This window comes from Euleptes europaea, chromosome 9, assembly GCF_029931775.1.
Source record: "Euleptes europaea isolate rEulEur1 chromosome 9, rEulEur1.hap1, whole genome shotgun sequence".
NCBI lineage: Eukaryota > Metazoa > Chordata > Lepidosauria > Squamata > Sphaerodactylidae > Euleptes > Euleptes europaea.
In genome coordinates, this window is record NC_079320.1 from 10,925,899 (window position 1) to 10,945,726 (window position 19,828).

Here is a 19,828-nt window from a genome sequence, read left to right on the forward strand (position 1 = left end):
AAGCTCATAAAAAAATTGCGATCCCTGCCCAATTATTTTTGCAAAGTCTCGTATTCACGGTTTGTCTAACTGGCATGAAGCCATTGATGGTTTTCAAGCCGTGTTGTAGGGCAGGATCTTGTGGTCTGATTTGATTTATGGCAACCTCCAGGGGAGGTGGGAGGAGGACTGTATATAGGGTTGCCAGCCTCCAGGTGGTACTTGGCTATCTCCTGCTATTACAATTGATCTCGAGACGACAGATCAGTTCCCCTGGAGAAAATTACTACCTTTGGAGGGTGGACTCTATGGCATAGTGCCCCACTGAGGTTTGCCCCCTCCCCAGCCCCCTCCCTCCCCTGGCTCCATTCCTAAAACCTCCAGGTATTTCCCAAGCAGGAGTTGGCAACTCTACCTGTATATCAGTGGCTTTTGCATCCTAGGCTCAATCCCTTCTCTAGGGGGCTAGGATATCGGGCAACTCTTGAATTGGGGGAGGAAAGTAAGGTCTCCTACAATATCCTCCACTGAAACCAGCAGGAGGCGCACTAGAGCTTGGTGGAACAGCTTTCCCCGCAGGATTGGGCCTTGGCCGAGGGTGAGAAAGCGCGTTTAAGACGTTTTTGTCGAAAAGGTTGGGCGGGACAAATAAAATAAATAGATAAAGGAAATATAATTTATTTAAGGCGCTATGTCAGGATAAAAAATATTTTAAAATATCATTAAAACAGCACAATAGCATATCCTAGGTTGATATACTGTAACCACATGCCTGTTTGGCCTTCCTCAGTGGTCAATTGATACCCATGTAAAACACACATATTTACAGATTTACAAAGATATAGAAGAAGAAGAGTTGGTTTTTATATGCCACTTTCTCTACCACTTAAGGGAGACTGAAACCGGCTTACAATCACCTTCCCCTCCCCTCCCCACGACAGACACCCTGTGAGGTAGGTGGGACTGAGAGAGCTCAAAGAGAGCTGTGACTAGCCCAAGGTCACCCAACTGGCTTCATGGGGAAGAGTGGGGAAACCAACCCAGTCCACCAGATTAGCCTCATCTGCTCATGTGGAGTGGGGAATGAAGCCCGGTCCTCCAGATCAGAGTCCACCGCTCCAAACCACTGCTCTTAACCACTACACCACGCTGGCTTTCTCAGACAATTATATTTCAGACCAGGCATGTATGTGGGTTGTATAGTATATTTCCAATTATGCAAACATCTGGTTAGATTGTCTACAAGTTGTTATACTGGGCTGTATATGTCTCCCATATAAAATGTGTATGCAATTATCAACTAGGTAAAATTATCAAAAAAGGCTCACAATCCTCTTCCCCTACTCTGTGCAAACGAGAAGAAACAAAACTTGCAGCTGCTTCAGTTAACGTGTTTTTTTTCCATTTCCTGCTTCCTCACTTTGCAGCTGTGGCGGCGTAAAGCTTTAGTTAGCTCTGAATTAACATCAAGAACTACAGTGGGGAATTTCGTACTGTTCCCGTAAGCTCAATTTATTCTTAAAAAAAAAAAAAAAAAACCACCCAAAAAACTCTTGACCAGCCTTTTTTTGTTCTAAATTCCTGGCCCCGTTTCCCTGGCCCACCCACTCCCAAATTACCCTTCCACGCTGAGCGAAGTCAAGCAAATCTGAGGAGCAAAGCGTTTTTCTCATTTGCTGCTGGCGTTTCTGGTTGGCAACCGGCGGCTGGCGGGCTCTGCAAAAAGACGTTTTGCCCACGAGCTGCCACCAGGTGGCAGTGTCCTTACAGGCCTCTAATTCAGGCCTTTTCGATGCCTTTAGCCCACTGGTTCCCAACCAGGGGTCCATGGACCCCCAGGGGTCCGCGAGAACTAAATTAAGGTCCGCAAAACAAAGTTATAAACCCATAATAAATTAATATTTTCAATTAAAAGTTCTCTATTATAATATATATATATTCAAATATTATTCTAAGTTTAATGTTTCACTAACAGTTATGATTAAAGTTTATTTTCAAATTCTCTGAATTTTTATTTTGAACCTTGGGGTCCCTGCACGGAACAAAAAAGTCCTAGTGGTCCCTGGTCAAAAAAAGGTTGGGAACCACTGCTTTAGCCCTTGACTAAACCACTACAGTGATGGGAAAGTGTGCCATATTTCAGTGCTCAGACAAAACACCCTTCCTTTAAGAAATGTTATATGTTAAGGAGAAGAGCTGGGCCTCATTTTGTCCCTGACATTATTACCCTATGTGCAGGGAGTGTATATGTGTGTGTTTCTCCCCATACATACAGGGTTGCCAACTTCCAGGTACTAGCTGGAGATCTCCTGCTATTGCAACTGATCTCCAGGCAACAGAGATCAGTTCACCTGGAGAAAATGGCCACTTTGGCAATTGGACTCCATGGCATTGAAGTCCCTCCCCAAACCCTGCCCTCCTCAGGCTCCTGCCAGTTGTGGCAATGCCAGGTCCCTCTTCACAACTGGTAGGAGCCTGAGGAGGGTAGGGTTTGGGGAGGGGAGGGACTTCAATGCCATGGAGTCCGATTGCCAAAGTGGCCATTTTCTCCAGGTGAACTGATCTCTGTCGCCTGGAGATCAGTTGCAATAGCAGGAGATCTCCAGCTAGTACCTGGCGGTTGGCAACCCTACATACCTAGCATGAAAACCTAGATTTCAGCCACTTTACCAAGCAAGCTGAAGCGGGGTGGGGAGAATGAAGAAAAAGACTTTCCTGTTTGATCCTGCTGACTGCATTAACTGAGCCTTAGGGCTGAACTGTGGAGTCATAAACAGGATTTCCTGTTGTTCTAAATTTTAGCCATGCGGTGGGGAGGATCCATCTTAGTGGCTGGGAGGTTGCAGACTTAGTCTTCCCCTCCCCACCGGAAGCTGGTATTTGGTCCACTGGGGAAAATATCCAGGCATAGAGAAAATACCAATTTGGGGTCAGGAAACAGAGTGTGTGAAAAGAGTGTAAACCAAGGGGAAAGAATTAAACCTAGGGTTTCCTGCTCTGGGTTGGAAAACATTTTGGGGGTGGAACCTAAGAAGGGTGAGGCTTGGGGAGGCGAAAGACTTCAGTGGGGTCTAATGCCATAGAGTCCACCTTCCAAAGTGGCCATTTTCCGCTGGTGAACCGATCTCTGTCTCCTGGAGATCAGTTGTAATCCCAGGAGATCTCAAGCCACCACCTGGAGGTTGGCAACTGCAGTTAAACCCCATCTTTCCATGCCAAGGTTCCTGTGAGATCCATTGGCAGGGCTGGACTGTCTTGCAAAGTGCAGCCCTCTGAAATTTTGTTCCTGGGCGGTCAGCTGATTTTGAATAACAGCATAGGGGCAACGTAGGCATCTGCAGTGGGAGGGGGAAATAAGTTGAAATCTGCCCCCCCTCCCCAAATGATGGAAGTGCTTTTTTGCCATCAGAAACAAGTGATTGGACACAAGCCATTGATCATTTTACAAGGCAAAAGGTTTATGGATCTTCTCTTAGTGTAGTGGTTAAGAGCAGTGGTTTGGAGCGGTGGACTGACCTGGAGAACTGAGTTTGATTCCCCACTCCTCCACATGAGCAGCGGAGGCTAATCTGGTGAAATGGATTGGTTTCCCCACTCCTACACAAGAAGCCAGCTGGGGGACCTTGGGCTAGTCACAGCTGTCTCAGCCCCACCTACCTCACAGGGTGTCTGTTGCGGGGAAGGGAAGGTGATTGTAAGTCGGTTTGCATCTCCCTTAAATGGTAGAAAGTCGGAATATAAAAACCAACTCTTCTTCTTTTTCTTATTCTTGTGGGAAGAAAGAATGCTCATTACACTCTCCAACCCCTGGCAGTTGCCCTACAGTTTTGGAATTTCCCTTTCTGTTATAGAGTAAATTTCCCCCCATTCCAGGAAAGGAGCTTCCTCTAAGAAATTTTCCCTAGCTGTTTCTGAAGTGAGAGATTCGCAAATACACAATCCCTTAGAGCTTTTTTTCTTCCAAACATGAAGCTGCTTTATACTGATTTAGGCCCTTAGTCCATTACAGTCAGTATTGTCTAGTCAAACTGGTAGCATCTATCCAAGATCTCTGGTAAAGAAGAAGGAGTTGGTTTTTATATGCCGACTTTCCCTTTTTAAGGAGAATCAAACCGGCTTATCATCACCTTCCCTTCCTCTCCCCACAATAGACACCTTGTGAGTCCTATTATTGCGAGTCCTATCCTCTGCTGCCAACAGGAACAGCTCCCTGCCCTCCTCGAAGTGACAGCCCTTCAAATATTTCAAGAGAGCAATCCTGTCCCCCCTCAACCTCCTCTTCTCCAGACTGAACCTTCCCAACTCCCTCAGCCTTTCCTCGTAGGGCTTGGTCTCCGGGCCCCTGATCCTCCTCCTCGCTCTCCTCTGCATCCGCTCCATTCTGTCTACATCTTTGTTGAATTTCTTTGCTCTTCTGCAAGGTTGCATGTGAAGAGCTTTCTCCAAAACCTGCTCTTTGTGCTTCCAAATGAGCTGGGTGGCGATCAGTGATGGACTGGTTTTTTTGGGGTGGTTTCGCCTTGAATATATGAATCTGCCTTATACTGACTCACATTATCAGTCTATCAAGGTCAGTCTTATTTACTCTAACTGGCAGCAGCTCTTCAGGGTTGCAGGCAAAGTGTTTCCATATTACCTACTACTCAATCCTTTTAACTGGAGATGCTCTAACAATTACCTATGTCCCTTTCGCCAATAATAAAAACATTACTTCTATACCTCGCTCCCCAGCAATCACGCGGCTAAGCTTCAGGTTACAGAAGAAATTTTTATTATCATTACTATCCGCAACCCTAAGCCTGGACTTTGCTTCCTGCTTGTAATGATTTTAGCTGTTGACTTTGCTTGCTAATGTCTACCTTACACGCAAGGTAGAAAATAGTTTACTTTTAGCCAAAGCAAAGATAACATCCTCTGAGATGTGGACAATTCGAAGAAGACTTGGTTTTTATATGCCGACTTTCTCTACCACTTAAGGAAGAATCAAACCGGCTTACAATCGCCTTCCCTTCCTCTCCCCACAACAGACACCCTATGAGGTAGGTGGGGCTGAGAGAGTGTGACTAGCCCAAGGTCACCCAGCTGGCTTCATGTGTAGGAGTGGGGAAACAAATCCAGTTCACCACATTATCCTCCGCCACTCATGTGGAGGAGTGGGGAATCAAACCCAGTTCTGGAGACAATAGTCCACCACCTCTCCAAACCACCGCTCTTAACCACTACACCACGTTGGCGTAGTAAATCAACCCATCTTGTGGAAGGTCTCGGATCAAAGGAGACTTCAAAAATATGTCATTGTTTGGTGTTTACCACTATGCTGGGCGGGAAGAGGAACCTCAAACCTCATTAGGGTTGATGATTTTAACCAATGATGGGATGGCTTTCCTAGCTGCTCCAAATTCCCCTGAAGATGCCAGCCTCGGAGCCCATGAGGGGTTTCACAGAGACTCCTCTGTTTCCGGCACAGAGTCACTTGTCGGGGACAAAAGCCGTTGGCAGGCCCTGAATGCGTCGGCATCAGGACGCCTGCCAACGAAAGCAAACCCTTTTGTGGCTCGCGCAACGTCGTGCGAGGATGTCGCCCGCGTCCGCCATCGATGGCCATCTGAAAACCGCCCCCCTGCCAGCGCCGAAGAGAAAAGGCTACTCAGCAAAACACATAATGGGCTACTATATACCATACCAGTGTTTACGGGAGGAACGCCGAACCGACCGTGCGATGGGTAGGCCTTAAAGCCAGCGATCCCTTATGGTAGCCGAAATCCAGCACTTCAGGCAACAAAAGGGTTTTAGCAGCCAATAGGGGACTGGAATCGCGACGCCCTCTCTTTTTTCCCCCTTTGGTAAAGCCCCTGGGCTGGTGCGAGCAACACACAAAGAGTCTTTTTCATGCCTTGGGTGAAGACTCTGCTTTTGTGCTTGAAATTCCACCCACTCATTGTTACTAAAACAAAAAACAAAAAAACCCCGAATTGGATACTTTTCGCTGTAAGGCTCTGGCTTCCTTCTGCAGCCAAATCCCCTGGCTGCTCTAAGTCACAGCAGATGGAACCCTGCGACGGATGCACACGAAATCTTGCGTTTTCCTACACATTTAAGGGGTGAAGAGTCATAGAATCATAGAGTTGGAAGGGACCACCAGGGTCATCTAGTCCAACCCCCTGCACAATGCAAGAAATTAACAACTACCTCCCCCCTCCAAACCCCAGTAACCCCCTACTCCATGCCCAGAGGATGGCCAAGATGCCCTCCCCTCTCTTCATCTGCCTAAGGTCACAGAATCAGCATTGCTGACAGATGGCCATCTAGCCTCTTCTTAAAAACCTCCAGGCGAAGAGGAAGAGGAGTAGGAGTTGGTTTTTATATGCTTACTTTCTCTACTTTTTAAGGAGAATCAAACTGGCTTACAATCTCCTTCCTGTCCCCACATCAGACACCTTGTGAGGTAGGTGAGGCTGAGATAGTTCGAAGAGAACTGTGACTAGCCCAAGGTCCCCCAGCTGGCTTCATGTGGAGGAGTGGAGAAACCAACCCTGTTCTCCAGATTAGAGTCCACGGCTCTTAACCACTACACCACACTGGCTCTCTGACCAGACTGATTTTTTTTTGTACTTCTAGACCAGTCTCCAGAATGTCTTGTGTGATCAGACATTTGGTTGCAAGGTATCTTTTGCTTTTAGTGAAGCCAGAATTATTTTGGAAATAAAAGGCGACATGTGGGTTTGCAGGATTCCAACGCGCCCTACCTACAAGGTCAACAGTTGCCCCACAAGAGGACAGCTGTGGGGGACTTGATCTCACATCAGAAACCATTCTTGGCCCTTCCTCAGGCTTGCCCCAGGGTTCTGCCCAGATATTGAAATTTCTGAAATCACAAGTTGGCAACCAAAGAAGAAGGCTTAACTGACACCTTAAGCATCAGTCCCACTTGTGCCAGATATCAGGTCTGGCTCAAGAGGCAAACAAACCAAGTGTCTGACACCTTTGAGTATCCTTTGCAATCCCAGTAGGTTGATGGGTAGGGTTGCCAACCTCCAGGTATTTATACAATCACAAAAGCACTACTGGCAATAAATCACTCACACGAGAACAATTATGCCAAGTGAATATATTCCAAGGAACAACAACGCATTCCAAAAGTACAACATGCAATTTACAATAAATTCCTATATATCATTTGATAGCAAAAAGTGCAAAGTTCATAGTTGCCAATTCAATGGGCCTCCGGTAAGTTCTCCCATCTCCAACCTCCAGGTATTAGCTATGGATCTCCTGCTATTACAACTGATCTCCAGCCGACAGAGATCAGCTCCCCTGGAGAAAATGGTGGCTTTGGCAATTGGACTCTATGGCATTGAAGTCCCTCCCCTCCCTGTCAGGCCTTTGCTGATAGCAGGAGTAAAAGCTCTTGACATGAGTAGGCCAGTTTCTGGCTACACGTCAAGTCCTTGGTTCTCATGCCTGTAGACTCTGTACAGTTTCGCTCGTCCTGTTTTCCACAGCTGTGCTCTAATGTTTAGTCTTCCCTTTCCTGGGAATCGCTTATCTCGGGGTTGCTTAGCCATGTTCACCTTCACAGCCTGTAGTGCTTTTAAACATGTAACCTGCCTAAGTTTCGCCATTACCAGCCTCATCTGCCTGTACCTAATAAAGTACTACTGCTTCAGAGCTACCTGCCTGGATGAGTTTGCTTAAGGGATGCTAGGGATGGACGCCTGATCCTGACACTCCCCAAACCCCGCCCTCCTCAGGATCCGCCCCCAAAACCTTCCACCAGTGATGAAGAGGGATCTGGCAACCCTACTGATGGGTGATCCACCTTGCAAAATTGTTATTCTACGGAACTTTCCGGCAAAGCTGCGTGGGAAGCAACAGCCTTTGCTCCGAACTTACTTTGTAATTGTAAGAAAACTATTTGATCTGAGTGATTTATGGGGATCATTTCAGCCAAATGCTGTTCAAGCAGAAACAATGGGCCAGAGGGTGTGCACCATCAGCAATTTCTTATCCAGAAGTTGGGTAAACATACCTGAGTCTTTGAAAAACTGAGGCAGTGGAGCTCAGGTCATGGCTTGGCTATAATGCAATTGCTTGGGTGTAAAGTGGAAAGTGTGATCACACATTACAGAGTACACAGGTTGGGTCTGAGTCCTCACCTGCTGCCAGATGTTCCACATTCACACATGAGTTGTGGGTGCCCAATTAGGATCAGGTTCATGGTGCATGTGGAGAAGGGACTTCAGTAGGGTTGCAACTTGCCAGGTCCCTCTTCGTCATCAGCGGGAGGTTTTTGGGGTGGAGCCAGAGGAGGGCGGGGTTTGGGGAGGGGCTTCAATGCCATAGAGTCCAATTGCCAAAGCGGCCATTCTCACCAGGTGAACTGATCTCTATCGGCTGGAGAACAGTTGTAATAGCAGATCTCCAGCTAGTACCTGGAGGTTGGCAACCCTAGACTTCAGCCTCCCCTCTGAACCATTTCCCTACCCTAAAACAATCTCATCAAATCTTGGGAGCCAAGCAGAGTCGGTATTTAGATGGGAGACCACCAAGGAATTCCAGGGTTTTGACGCAGAGGCAGGCAATGGCAAACCACGTCTGAACATCTCTTGCCTTGAAAACCCCTCCAGGGGTCACCATATGTCAGCTGTGACTTGATGGCAAAAAAAAAAAATCCTGGTGGTGTCATTTGGGGACATCAATGTGTTCCTTGCGGTGCCCAAAGGGTTACCAGGTCCCCCCTTGCCACCGGAGGGACCTTCGTTGTGGTGGGGCTGGGGGGAGGGCGCCATGATAACACCAATTCCTGGTTTACCCCGGAAGCAATGGGGACGCACTAGCGGGTTTCTAAAAAATAACAAAACTCTGTGGAAACCGTAGAGGTTTTGGAGGAATGTGCTAGAGTGCCCCCATCACTTCAGGGGTAAACCTGGAAGTAATGTTATTGCAGCGCATTTGAAAATGCAGGCAAAATGCAGGGAAGCACATGGGAGAGCGAGGCATGCATGCATATTCAAAACAAAGACCTGATGTCATCGGCGGGAAACAGCCATGCATAAAAGACCATTGTTGTTGTTCTAAAAATTAAACAGTTCACACAGTCTATGGGCTAGCAGATTGGGCTCTTTAAATATACCTGCTCAACCTGTACATTTGTCACTGAACAAACTTATGACAAAGATGCCTCAGATATCCACAGGGTTATATTCCTCCCAAGAAAAGTAGCCCTGCAAAGACAAAGGTGAACATCTCAGTAAATCAGCAGGAGTGAGAATAATACATCATTTCCATATTCTTCTCGCAGCTAGTTTATCGGGAGGGGGCTCATCATTTGGGGGCTTACTGAGGGGCCAGTTCTCTCACATATGCACAAAAAAAACCACCCTAACCGCGAGACCTCATTAAAAAGGTGTGGACTTTGCACACACGTCCCACAAATTCAAAATGTGTGTTTTGTGGCTGATTTCTGTGGGTGAGCAAAGCTCTGCTGAAGCGTGCTGCTCACAAGCACAGAAATGTGGGAACCGCTGGCTTTTAAAACGATTAGTTGATCCATCAGCCCAGGCAACAGCAAAGCTGATTCCTGGAACTGATCTATGCTGCAAGAGCATGCTGTAGCTTTAATCATAATGCTGCAAGGGGCCATACAGGCCATCTAGTCCAACTCCCTGCTCAGTGCAGGATCAGCCTAAAGCAGCTGCATATAAGTAACAGACAAAATGGAGAAACTAAAGATCATCTCATTAAATGTTAATGGCCTGAATTCCCCCTCTAAAAGAAATAGGACATTCCATGCCCTGAATAAACTTGGGGCAGATATAATATGCCTCCAAGAAACTCATATTAAGAATTCTTCTTCTTCTTCCTTTTCCTCCTCTTCCTCTTCCTTCCACCAATAAGCCCCAACCAGAGTCTTCATACACCACTGGTTGCTTTGCAGCAATGCGTCTGGGGAGGGGTGTCTGGAAATGATGGTCTCTAGCCCTGAACCAAAAAGTGGGATTCAACTGACCTAAGTGGTGGTGGGGGGAGAGATGTTTTCAATTTTAGAATCGTAGAACGATAGAGCTGGAAGGGGCCATGCAGGCCATCTAGTCCAACCCCTTGCTCAAAGCAGGATCAGCCTAAAGCATCCCTGACCAGTGTTCATCCAGCTGCTGCTTGAATACCGCCAGAGAGGGGGAGCGCACCACCTCTCTAGGCAGCCGATTCCACTGCTGAACTACTCTTACTGTAAAAGAATTTTTCCTAATATCCAGCCGGTATCTTTCCGTCCGTAATTTATATCCATCTCTGCGAGTCCTATCCTCTGCATGTTGACAACAGGAACTGCTCCTTGCCCTCCTCTAAGTGACAGCCTTTCAAATAACGTTAAGAAAGCAAACATGATCCCCCTCAACTTCCTCTTTTCCAGACTGAACGTTCCCAAGTCCCTCAGCCTTTCCTTGTAGAGCTTGGTCTCCCAACCCCTGATCATCCTTGTTGCTCCCTTATGCACCCACAAAAGCAAGAAGCATTTCCCATTTCTCCCCCAATCACTTATCAACCCTTTCGGTTTTGAATTTCTGCGGTTTCATCTTGCAAATCTGTCTTGATTTCGCTTCTCCCTTCTGTGAACTGAGCCCCTGATCTTTTATTTCCCCCACCATTTTCTGTTTCCTCTGGCTGATTTCTTTCCTGTAATATGCAAAAATCTTTCAAGGTTATTTATGCATCAATAAATCAGCATTGAACGTACCCTTGGATAGATAAATACAATGTTAATGGATTATAAAGCCAGTACAACATAGCACACTGAAACCAGCAGTGGAAAGTGGAGAACTGAAAGCACTGACCAAATAGAAATGAATAGAAAACAGAAACAAAATAGGGTACATTCAAACATCCATGTTCTAGACCAGAGAGGAATACGAGTGACTGAACATCGGGTCTGAACAGCTTGTAACTCAAAAAGTCTAAAGCAAATTGTGCATTATAGCCTGTTGGGTATAGAAAACCCCATTCTGTTTTCCCAAGCTTTTTCCTAAGATAAACCATGTCTGGTCTGTACAATTCTGGTGCTCCAGCCTTATATAGTGGGAAAGAATGCTACCCACAATCTTCTTGATAACGCACAATTGCCATTTAGTGTACACATGGCAACATGCATATTGTTCAACACTGGTGTGTGCAGATGTGCCCTCAAAAATCTGGGTTTCTAAGTGCACATATCGAAGCTGGAAAATACGCAGGTTGCCCTATTCACACAAGATGGCGACGGCACGTATTGAGAGGACTGCTCGCTACTTGTGGTTGGATTATCAAAATGCTATTTATTTTTAGTTATTTAATTCCTTTATACTCTGCCTTTCCCCCAATGGAAACTCAAAATGGCTTACATCATTCTCCTCTCTTCCATTTTATCCTCGCAACAAGCCCATGTGGTGGGTCAGGCTGAGAGAGTGTGAGACTGGCCCAAAGTTATCCAGTAAACATCCATGGCACGAGTGGGGATTTGAACCTGGGTCTTCCACATCCTAGCCTAACACTCTTAACCACTACACCACACTGGCCCTCCAATGCCTAGCTAATGACTGGATATGGCTTTAGTCCTCTGTGGAGTGATGGTGTCTATTTATTCATCTCCTTTATGCTTCAGTCTTGCAGCTGGCGCTTACAATTATCTGGGTTTTTAAAATTTATTGCTGGTTTTATCTGCTTTCTTGTGGCTTTCAGTTAATGGCTTTTTATCAGTATTTGAGTAATCGCTGGGAGCCTCCTTGAGAGTGTGGGCTGAAAGGTTGGGGCGTGAATATTTCCAGTACATCAATCAAAACATCATGACATGTTTTCAGAGGCAGAGATGTGGCATCAATTCAGCATGGTGGCACCTTTGCACTACCAAGTTTACAGCAGGTAACACAAAAATGGCCAGCCTCACTCGTAGCAGAGCCAGCCCCACTCACAGAGGGCTGGATTTCTTTAATCAAATCGGAAACCAAGTGATGCATGTTATTCTAGTATTTCTACATACTTGTTCCTACACTTTGCATTCAGTTTTCGGGCATTGCCTCAGCAAATGCTGGGAGGTTATGAGGGTGGTGCCAGGGAAGGGTGGGGTTTGGGAAGGATGTGACATCCCTTCTGGCTGACGTTCTAGGAATTCCCGCTAATTCCCCCACAATGGCAACCATGGTGACACTCTAGGAATTCCCCCATGTTTCTACAGTCTTTACCATAGAGACATGGGGAAATTCCTAGAGTGTCACTATGGTTGCCATTATGGGCTATTTCCCCCCGCAAATGACCTAATACACTGCTTGAGGTATACACATCCTCAAGGGCCCGGCATGTAAAAGAAGGTGAGACATGGAAGCCATGTTCTAGTATACAAGGAATAAATAAACTTACAGGGAGCTTCACTATACTAGAAGGGCTTTTATACATTTTTTACTGTTTAGTATGACAGAATTATATTATTAGGATGTGTGCTAAATTATAACTCTATGACTGACCACTGAGGAAGGCCTTCTCAGGCTGAAATGCGTTTGGTCCTTTTTGGATCCTACTTCGGTCAATGTAAGATTGTATATCGCAGGTGTTTATGTTTGTATATATTGAATGTGAAAGTCTTGCCTATGGTAGAGGCCTTATGTTTTTAACTTGATTGTGCACCTTATTAAAATTTATATATTTGTAATTTTAGCATTTTTCAGCTCAAACTCTTCGGTTTGGAATCAGCATTTTGGTTGAGTTCCATTTGCCTTCCTTTTTTAAAAACTTTCCTAGACCTTCCTTTTTTAAAAACTTTCTAGTGCATCACTAATGCCAGCAATCACCCTATGTCCATAGTCCAAGCAACCGCTAGAGATACTTTTATGAAAACCAAAGATAATAAGCCTTGTACTTTTACCATGTCTCTTCTCTGTAATCTTCTGTGAGTCATTTCCATCACTATCTGGGGAGGAGGTTGTCTTTCTCAAAAAACTGGGGTCCATGGCTCAATTGAATTGCTGAGTTCCAGGCAAAAAAGGTTTCAAAGAAAACAGCTGTGGGTTTTCTGCTGGGTTGTCTATCAGGCCCTTTATTTCCTGTTTTTCTCCCCTCTGTGGTCTTCCTTTCTCTGCACGGCAACCTCCTTCCTCCTCCGTTCCCTTCTCTACAAGCTGGTGGCCCTTTGCATTCCTAGTGTTCGCTTCCTCAGAGCCTGAAGATGGCAAAAGCATTTACAAAATGACAAACGTTTAATAACAAACTGGGTAGCCGTGTTGGTCTACCACAAAATCCCAAACTAAGAGCCCACGTAGTACCTTTTATTAAGGACAACCAAAATAACTCTCCAGAACGCTTCATTAGTCTGGATCTTAAAAACAAACAAAAAAGGGGCAGAAAAGCACACCTTTTCAGGCTAGGGGGAGATGATAGCAGGATACACACAAAGAGGCCTTAAGACCATGAACTGAAAGATGTGTCTCCCCCCACCCCAGCTTTACCTTTTAATATCCAGTCTAATGAGGAATTCTGCAGAACAGGAAAGCATTCACAATGTGCCGTGTCATTTTGGTTGATCTTCACTGAAGGTATTCCATGGCTTTTGGTTTTGGTTAAGAACTAGAAACTGTTTCTCTCCTGGTAGGGATGCCAGCCTCCAGGTGGGACCTGGGGATGCCCCAGAATTACAGCTCATCTCTAGACTACAGAGATCAGTTCCCCTGGAGTCATGATGCACACCTATTCTCCCCAGGATCAGAGGAGCATCCCTATTATATCATGTGCTTTGGAACACAGGCAGAATGGTGCTGCTGCAGTCGTCTTGTTTGTGGGCTTCCTAGAGGCACCTGGTTGGCCACTGTGTGAACAGACTGCTGGACTTAATGGGCCTGGGTCTGATCCAGCAGGGCCTTCCTTATGTTCTAAAATGGCTCCTAGTCATAATGCATAACTATTCTCTACAGTCCCAGAGGAGCATGCCTATTATATGAGGTGCTGTGGAACACGGGTATGAGAATGCTGCTGGGTGTGGTAGCTGCTAAGCAACATGTCCTGTTGTGGTTCTGCATTTTGACCCCGAGTCTTAAACAATTCCAGAATTTAAAATCAATCCATATGCTGGATTGAGCTTTTACAATAACAGTCCTGGACGTTCTCTGATACATCTGGAATTGGCCATTGCGATACACAAGGGATGAGCAATCCAATCATATTCAGAGTTTCTCCAGACTAAGGCCGCTGACCTGAATGGCCCAGGCTAGCCTGATCTCATCAGATCTTGAAGCTAAGTAGGGTTGGCTCTTATTAGTACTTGGATGAGAAACCACCAAGGAAGTCCAGGATCGCTATGCAAAGGCAGGCAATGGCAAACCCCTCTGAATGTCTCTTGCCTTGAAAACCCCACAGGGTTGCAATAATTTGGTTATGACTAGGGTTGTGCATATCTATAAACCCGAACCGAAAATAAACCCAAAATTTACCATTTCAGCAAATTTTGGGATCTGGGTTTACCGAACACCAAAACCTGGGGGTCTGCCCAAAGCTGACTAGGCAATTCCCGAAAAAACCGAATAATTATTCGGCTTCGGCTTCTCCCCTTTGCTCAGATGCACGGCACTGTGCTTTCTCCCATTTTTCTATCTTTTTTTTTTACTGGTTTTGTTAGGGCCCCAAAGTTGGAGCCCTTTTGAGGTCAGGGTCGTGTAATCGGAGACAACTTGGTCTGACCAACCATTCAGTGGGTTGATATGGATCAAGCATAAGGGTTTTTTTAGAAGGCGAGCTCACCGAGTCCTGTCCGGAGGGATATACCCTCCAGCTAAAAGAACCGGCTTCAACAGCTGCAGATACCACCAGCCTTCTGAAGGAGACTCCCTCACCAGCACGGATGAGCAAACCATTATCCTAGAGCAGGGATGGGGAACCTCAGGCCCGGGGGCCGTATGCGCCCCCCGAGGACATTTTCCATGGCCCTCGGGAGCTCCGGGGCCGTGTGTGTGTGTGTGTGTGTGTGTGGGAGGCGTGGAGGCTGGGGCCTGGTTGCGTGGGGCCGGCGGGCGGATGTGTGTGTGTGTGTGGGGGGAAGGCTTTTCTTTCTTCCTCTTTTTCTGTCACTCTCCTTTCTCTCCCTCTTTTTCTGTCTCTTTGTCTGTCTCCCTCCGTCCTTTTCTTTCTTTCTCCCCCTCCCTCCATTTCTTTCTCCCTTTCTCTTTTCGCCTCCCTCCCTTTTCCTCTTTCTCTGTTTTCTTTCCTCCCTCCCCTGCGGATCTGCTGCGGGCTGCGCCCCCCTGGCGCCTCATCTGCTCGGACCCACTGCTGGCTGCCCTCCCGCCTGGGGGGGGGAGGAGGAAGGGGGGAGCAGGGGTGCCCTCCAGGCCTTCTCTGCGTGGCCTCCCCTGGGGTTGCCAACCTCCAGGTGGTGGCTGGAGACCTGGCAACCCTAGCCTTCCCCCCCCCCGCTGGGAGATCTACACCTGGTTATGGCCCTCGAATGATGTTATAAATGTGCAAATGGCCCTTGGCAGGGAAAAGGTTCCCCACCCCTGTCCTAGAGGCAGGGCATTGATTGGACATTTTTTATTTACATGATTCACTAATTTGATTGTGCATATGTAGCCTCAATGACAACTGATAAGAAAAATAGGAAGATGGAAAGAAAACAAACAAAGGAACTGAAGTCCCACCAATTGCCAGAACGTAACTCATCCCGTTGGTGCAATATTCTTAAGAAATATTATGTTGTTCTGTTTTACTGTTTTCTGACTGCTTGCGCAAGAGGCTGGAGTAATTGCAGTTGGGGGGGGGGAGATTATTTCCCTCCAATGCAGCGGCCTGTTGTGTTTGTACTTCTGCCAATCCTCTTTAAAAAAACCCTCCTTTTCATTATTTTAAAGTTATGGCTGGATCTGACACATTTTTACTCAGAAGTAAGTCTGACGTGAGCGCTATGGAGTTCACCCTCCAGATGCCAAGATCTAAGGACAAAATGCACATTTTCCCCAGCCAAATTCTCAAAACTGAAAAATAAGCCCCCCATGCAGAGTTCTGAGAATTCAGATGGGGAAAATGTGCATCTAGAGAGCAGCAAATCCAAGGTAAAACCTCCCATGCGTTTTTGCCCTAAGGCTGCAGGTTTAGGCACACGTGCTAGATAATGACCCCTCCATTGAATCTGCAGGACTTACTCTTGTGTAAACAAGCAAAGGATCAGGCTGCATGCCTCTAGCCCTTTCTCGTGAGAAGGTATCTGGTTAAAATGTGCAGGCTATCTTCTCCTTGATTGCATAAAAAGAAGCAAACAGGCCGGCTCACGCTCCCTTCTTCTAGTGTTTTAGCCAAGACCTGAGATTGACTGACAGGTTGCCCACTCTAGGTTGGATAATTCCTGGAGATTTTGGGGGCGGAGCCTGGGGAAGCCGAGTTTAGGGATGAGAGGGACCTCAGCGGGGTAGAATGTCATTTTCAAAGCAGCCATTTTCTCCAGGGGAACTGGCCTCTGTGGCTTGGAGATCAGATGCAACACCGGGAGATCTCCAGCAACCACCTGGAATAAGATTACCAGCTCTGGGCTGGGAAATACCTGGAGATTTTGGGGGTGGAGCCTGAGGACAGTGGGGTTTGGGGAGGAGAAGGACTTCAATGAGGTATAATGCTATAGAGTCCACCTTTCAAAGCGGCCATTTTCTCCAGGTGAACTGATCTCTGTTGTCTGGAGTTCAGTTGTAATAGCGGGGATCTCCAGCCACCACCTGGAGGCTGGCAACCCTATGTGACAGGATAAACAGCACAGTACTATGCAGAATCACTCCCATCTAAACCCACTGAAGTCCATGGGTTTAGAAGGGTACAACTATGTTTAGCACTGCATTGTAAATAGGGTTGCCAACTCCCAGGTGGTGGCTGGAGATCTCCCGCTATTACAATTTATCTCCAGCCCATAGACATCAGTTCCCCTGGAGAAAATGGCCGCTTTGGCAATTGGACTCTATGGCACTGAAGTCCCTTCCCTCTTCAAACCCCACCCTCCTCAGGCTCCACCCCCAAAACCTTCAGGTATTTCCCAACCTGGAGCTGGCAACCCTAATTGTAAATAATTTACATCAACTGACATTAGGATTTTGCTTTTTTGCACTGACTTAATCCTACCCCACCCCAGGTGTACCCATAGCACAACTATTCTGGCTGTGGGCTCTGGTTACTCACCTTGCCTCAGAGGCAGCCCTTTATTCTGAGGAAGCAAATGGCAGCTGGGGAAATGCAGAAGCTGGCCCGGACTCCATTGCAGCAATAAAGTCCCATGATTTCATGGGGCAACGGCAGGCAAACAGTTAATGGGGACTCTAATTTCGGCAGCTGCTCAGGAAAAACAACTGTGTCACTCTTCTTTGCAAAACAGGCGGCTGTCTTTCCTGGCAATCTACAGCATCCTGTGCTAAATGCCCAGAGGGGCTTCCTGTACTTGGCTTATGATTTTGGACCAGTTGCTCTCTTCCTCAGTCAACACCTACCTTACAGGGTCGTTGTTAGGGTTGCCAACTTCCAGGTACTAGCTGGAGATCTCCTGCTATTACAACTGATCTCCAGCCAACAGAGATCAGTTCCCCTGGAGAAAATGGCCGCTTTGGCCATTGGACTCTATGGCATTGAAGTCCCTCCCCAAACCCTGCCTTCCTCAGGCTCCGCCCCAAAAACCTCCTGCCTGTGGCGAAAAGGGACCTGGCAACCCTACCTTTTATGCATGGCTGTTTCCCTCGCGGTCACCCCTCCGACAACTTCGGGTCTTTGTGTTGATTATGCACGCCGTTTCTGACCGTCAGAGGTCGCCTCTCTCCCCCCCTGTATTTCCCTGTGTTTTGCCCGCATTTTCAACTTCAAGATCAAACAGATCCCTGAAAACATGGGGAAACGCAGGGGGAGAGCAAGGCGACCTCTGACAGTCAGAAACGGCGTGCATAATAAAAAAAAGACCCGAAGTCGTGGGAGGGGTGATGGCGAGGGAAACAGCCATGCTTAAAAGACCTTTGTTATGTGTGAATTTGGCCTTAGATGGAACCTTGGAGATCTGTGATTAGGATCTCCCCTAGTTTTTAGATGACTAAAAACAGCCTGAAAATGACATGCAAACAGAATCCAAAGCACATGTGTGTGCGCGCGCACACACACAATTAAATCTAGAAACACACTTCCGATTGAAATCAATGTGTAAGTAATATAAATAGATGGGCAATAAATAAATAATGTGATAACAAACAAATACAACTATATAAAAGCAAAAACAAAAAAGCAACATGCCTACCTGCAAGGCTGCTGTGCTTATGAGATCACTTGCGAAAAACCACAGGCTCCCGACCCCCCAAGTAGTTTTGTTACAGGCTGCGTGTTCAAATCCTCCCTTTGCCCAAAGGAGATCCATCCAAAATTAGCATCCGCGTGTGATGATTCCTAAGCATGAATCCATGGCAGCTGCTTTGGATAAATGGAAATGACCATGTCTTGGCCGCACAGAAGCTCAGCTTGCATTTGCATTTTTTTAATTGCTGATTTATAGCTCATAGAGGCTGGAAGCGACCCAGCTGCTCTATGATTAAAATTTTACTCCTGGTTATTTTGCTTGCCACTCAATCAGATTTAATTACAACGGGAGGATCTCAGTGGCTGCTTTCGGCGTTCTGGTAGAACTGGTAGTGGTGGGACATTCTGGATTCAGAGCAGCTATCTTTGCAACACCAGACAGAGCTCAGGAGAGAGACATTACCCTTACCAAACACAGGATTAGGGTTGTTAGCTCTGGGTCAGGAAATACCTGGAAATTTTGAGGGTGGAGCTAGGGTTGCCAGGTCCTTCTTCATCACCAGTGGGAGGTGTTTGGGGCGGAGCCTGAGGAGGGCGGGGTTTGGGGAGGGGAGGGACTTCAACGCCATACATAAGAGTCCAATTGCCAAAGCAGCCATTTTCTCCAGATGAACTGATCTCTATCGGCTGGAGATCAGTTGTAATAGCAGGAGATCTCCAGCTAGTACCTGGAGGTTGGCAACCCTAGGTGGAGCCTGTGGAGGGTGGGGTTTGAGGAGGGGAGAGACCTCAGCAGTGTATAATGCCATAGAGTCCACCTTTCTCCAGGTGAACAGCTCTGCTGCCTGGAGATAGGGGTACCAGCCTCTAGGTGAGACCTGGGGATCCCCTGGAATTACAGCTCATCTCCAGACTACAGAGATCAGTTCCCCTGGAGAAAATGGAGGTTTTGGAGGGTGGACTCTGTGGCATTGTACCCCACTGAGGCCCCTGTCCTCCCCAGGCTCCATCCTGAAATATCCAGGAGTTTCCCAGCCTAGATCTAACAACCCTACACCCTACCCATACCAAAGGCCAGGGAGGACTTGGCAACTCTACCTGGAGATCAGATGCAATCCCAGGAAATCTCCAGCCAGCACCTGGAGATAGGTTTGCCAGGTCCCTCTTCGCCACCGGTGGGAGGTTTTTGTGGCGGAGCCTGAGGAGGGCAAGGTTTGGGGAGTGGTGGGACTTCAATGCCATAGAGTCCAATTGCCAAAGCGGCCATTTTCTCCAGGTGAACTTATCTCTATTGGCTGGAGATCAGTTGTAATAGCAGGAGATCTCCAGCTAGTACCTGGAGGTTTATTGAGTCATTTTGGGCCAGCCAGCCTAGCCAAGTCACAGGGTTGTTGTGAGGCTAAAATGGCCGGCAGAATATTACGTAGAATCATAGAGTTGGAAGGGGCCATCTAGTCCAACCCCCTGCTCAACGCAGGGTCAGCCTATAGAGCATCCCTGACAAGTGTTTGTCCAGCTTCTGCTTAAAGGGGGAGCTCACCACCTCTCTAGGCAGTAAGTTCCACTGCTGAAATACTCTTAATGTAACCAG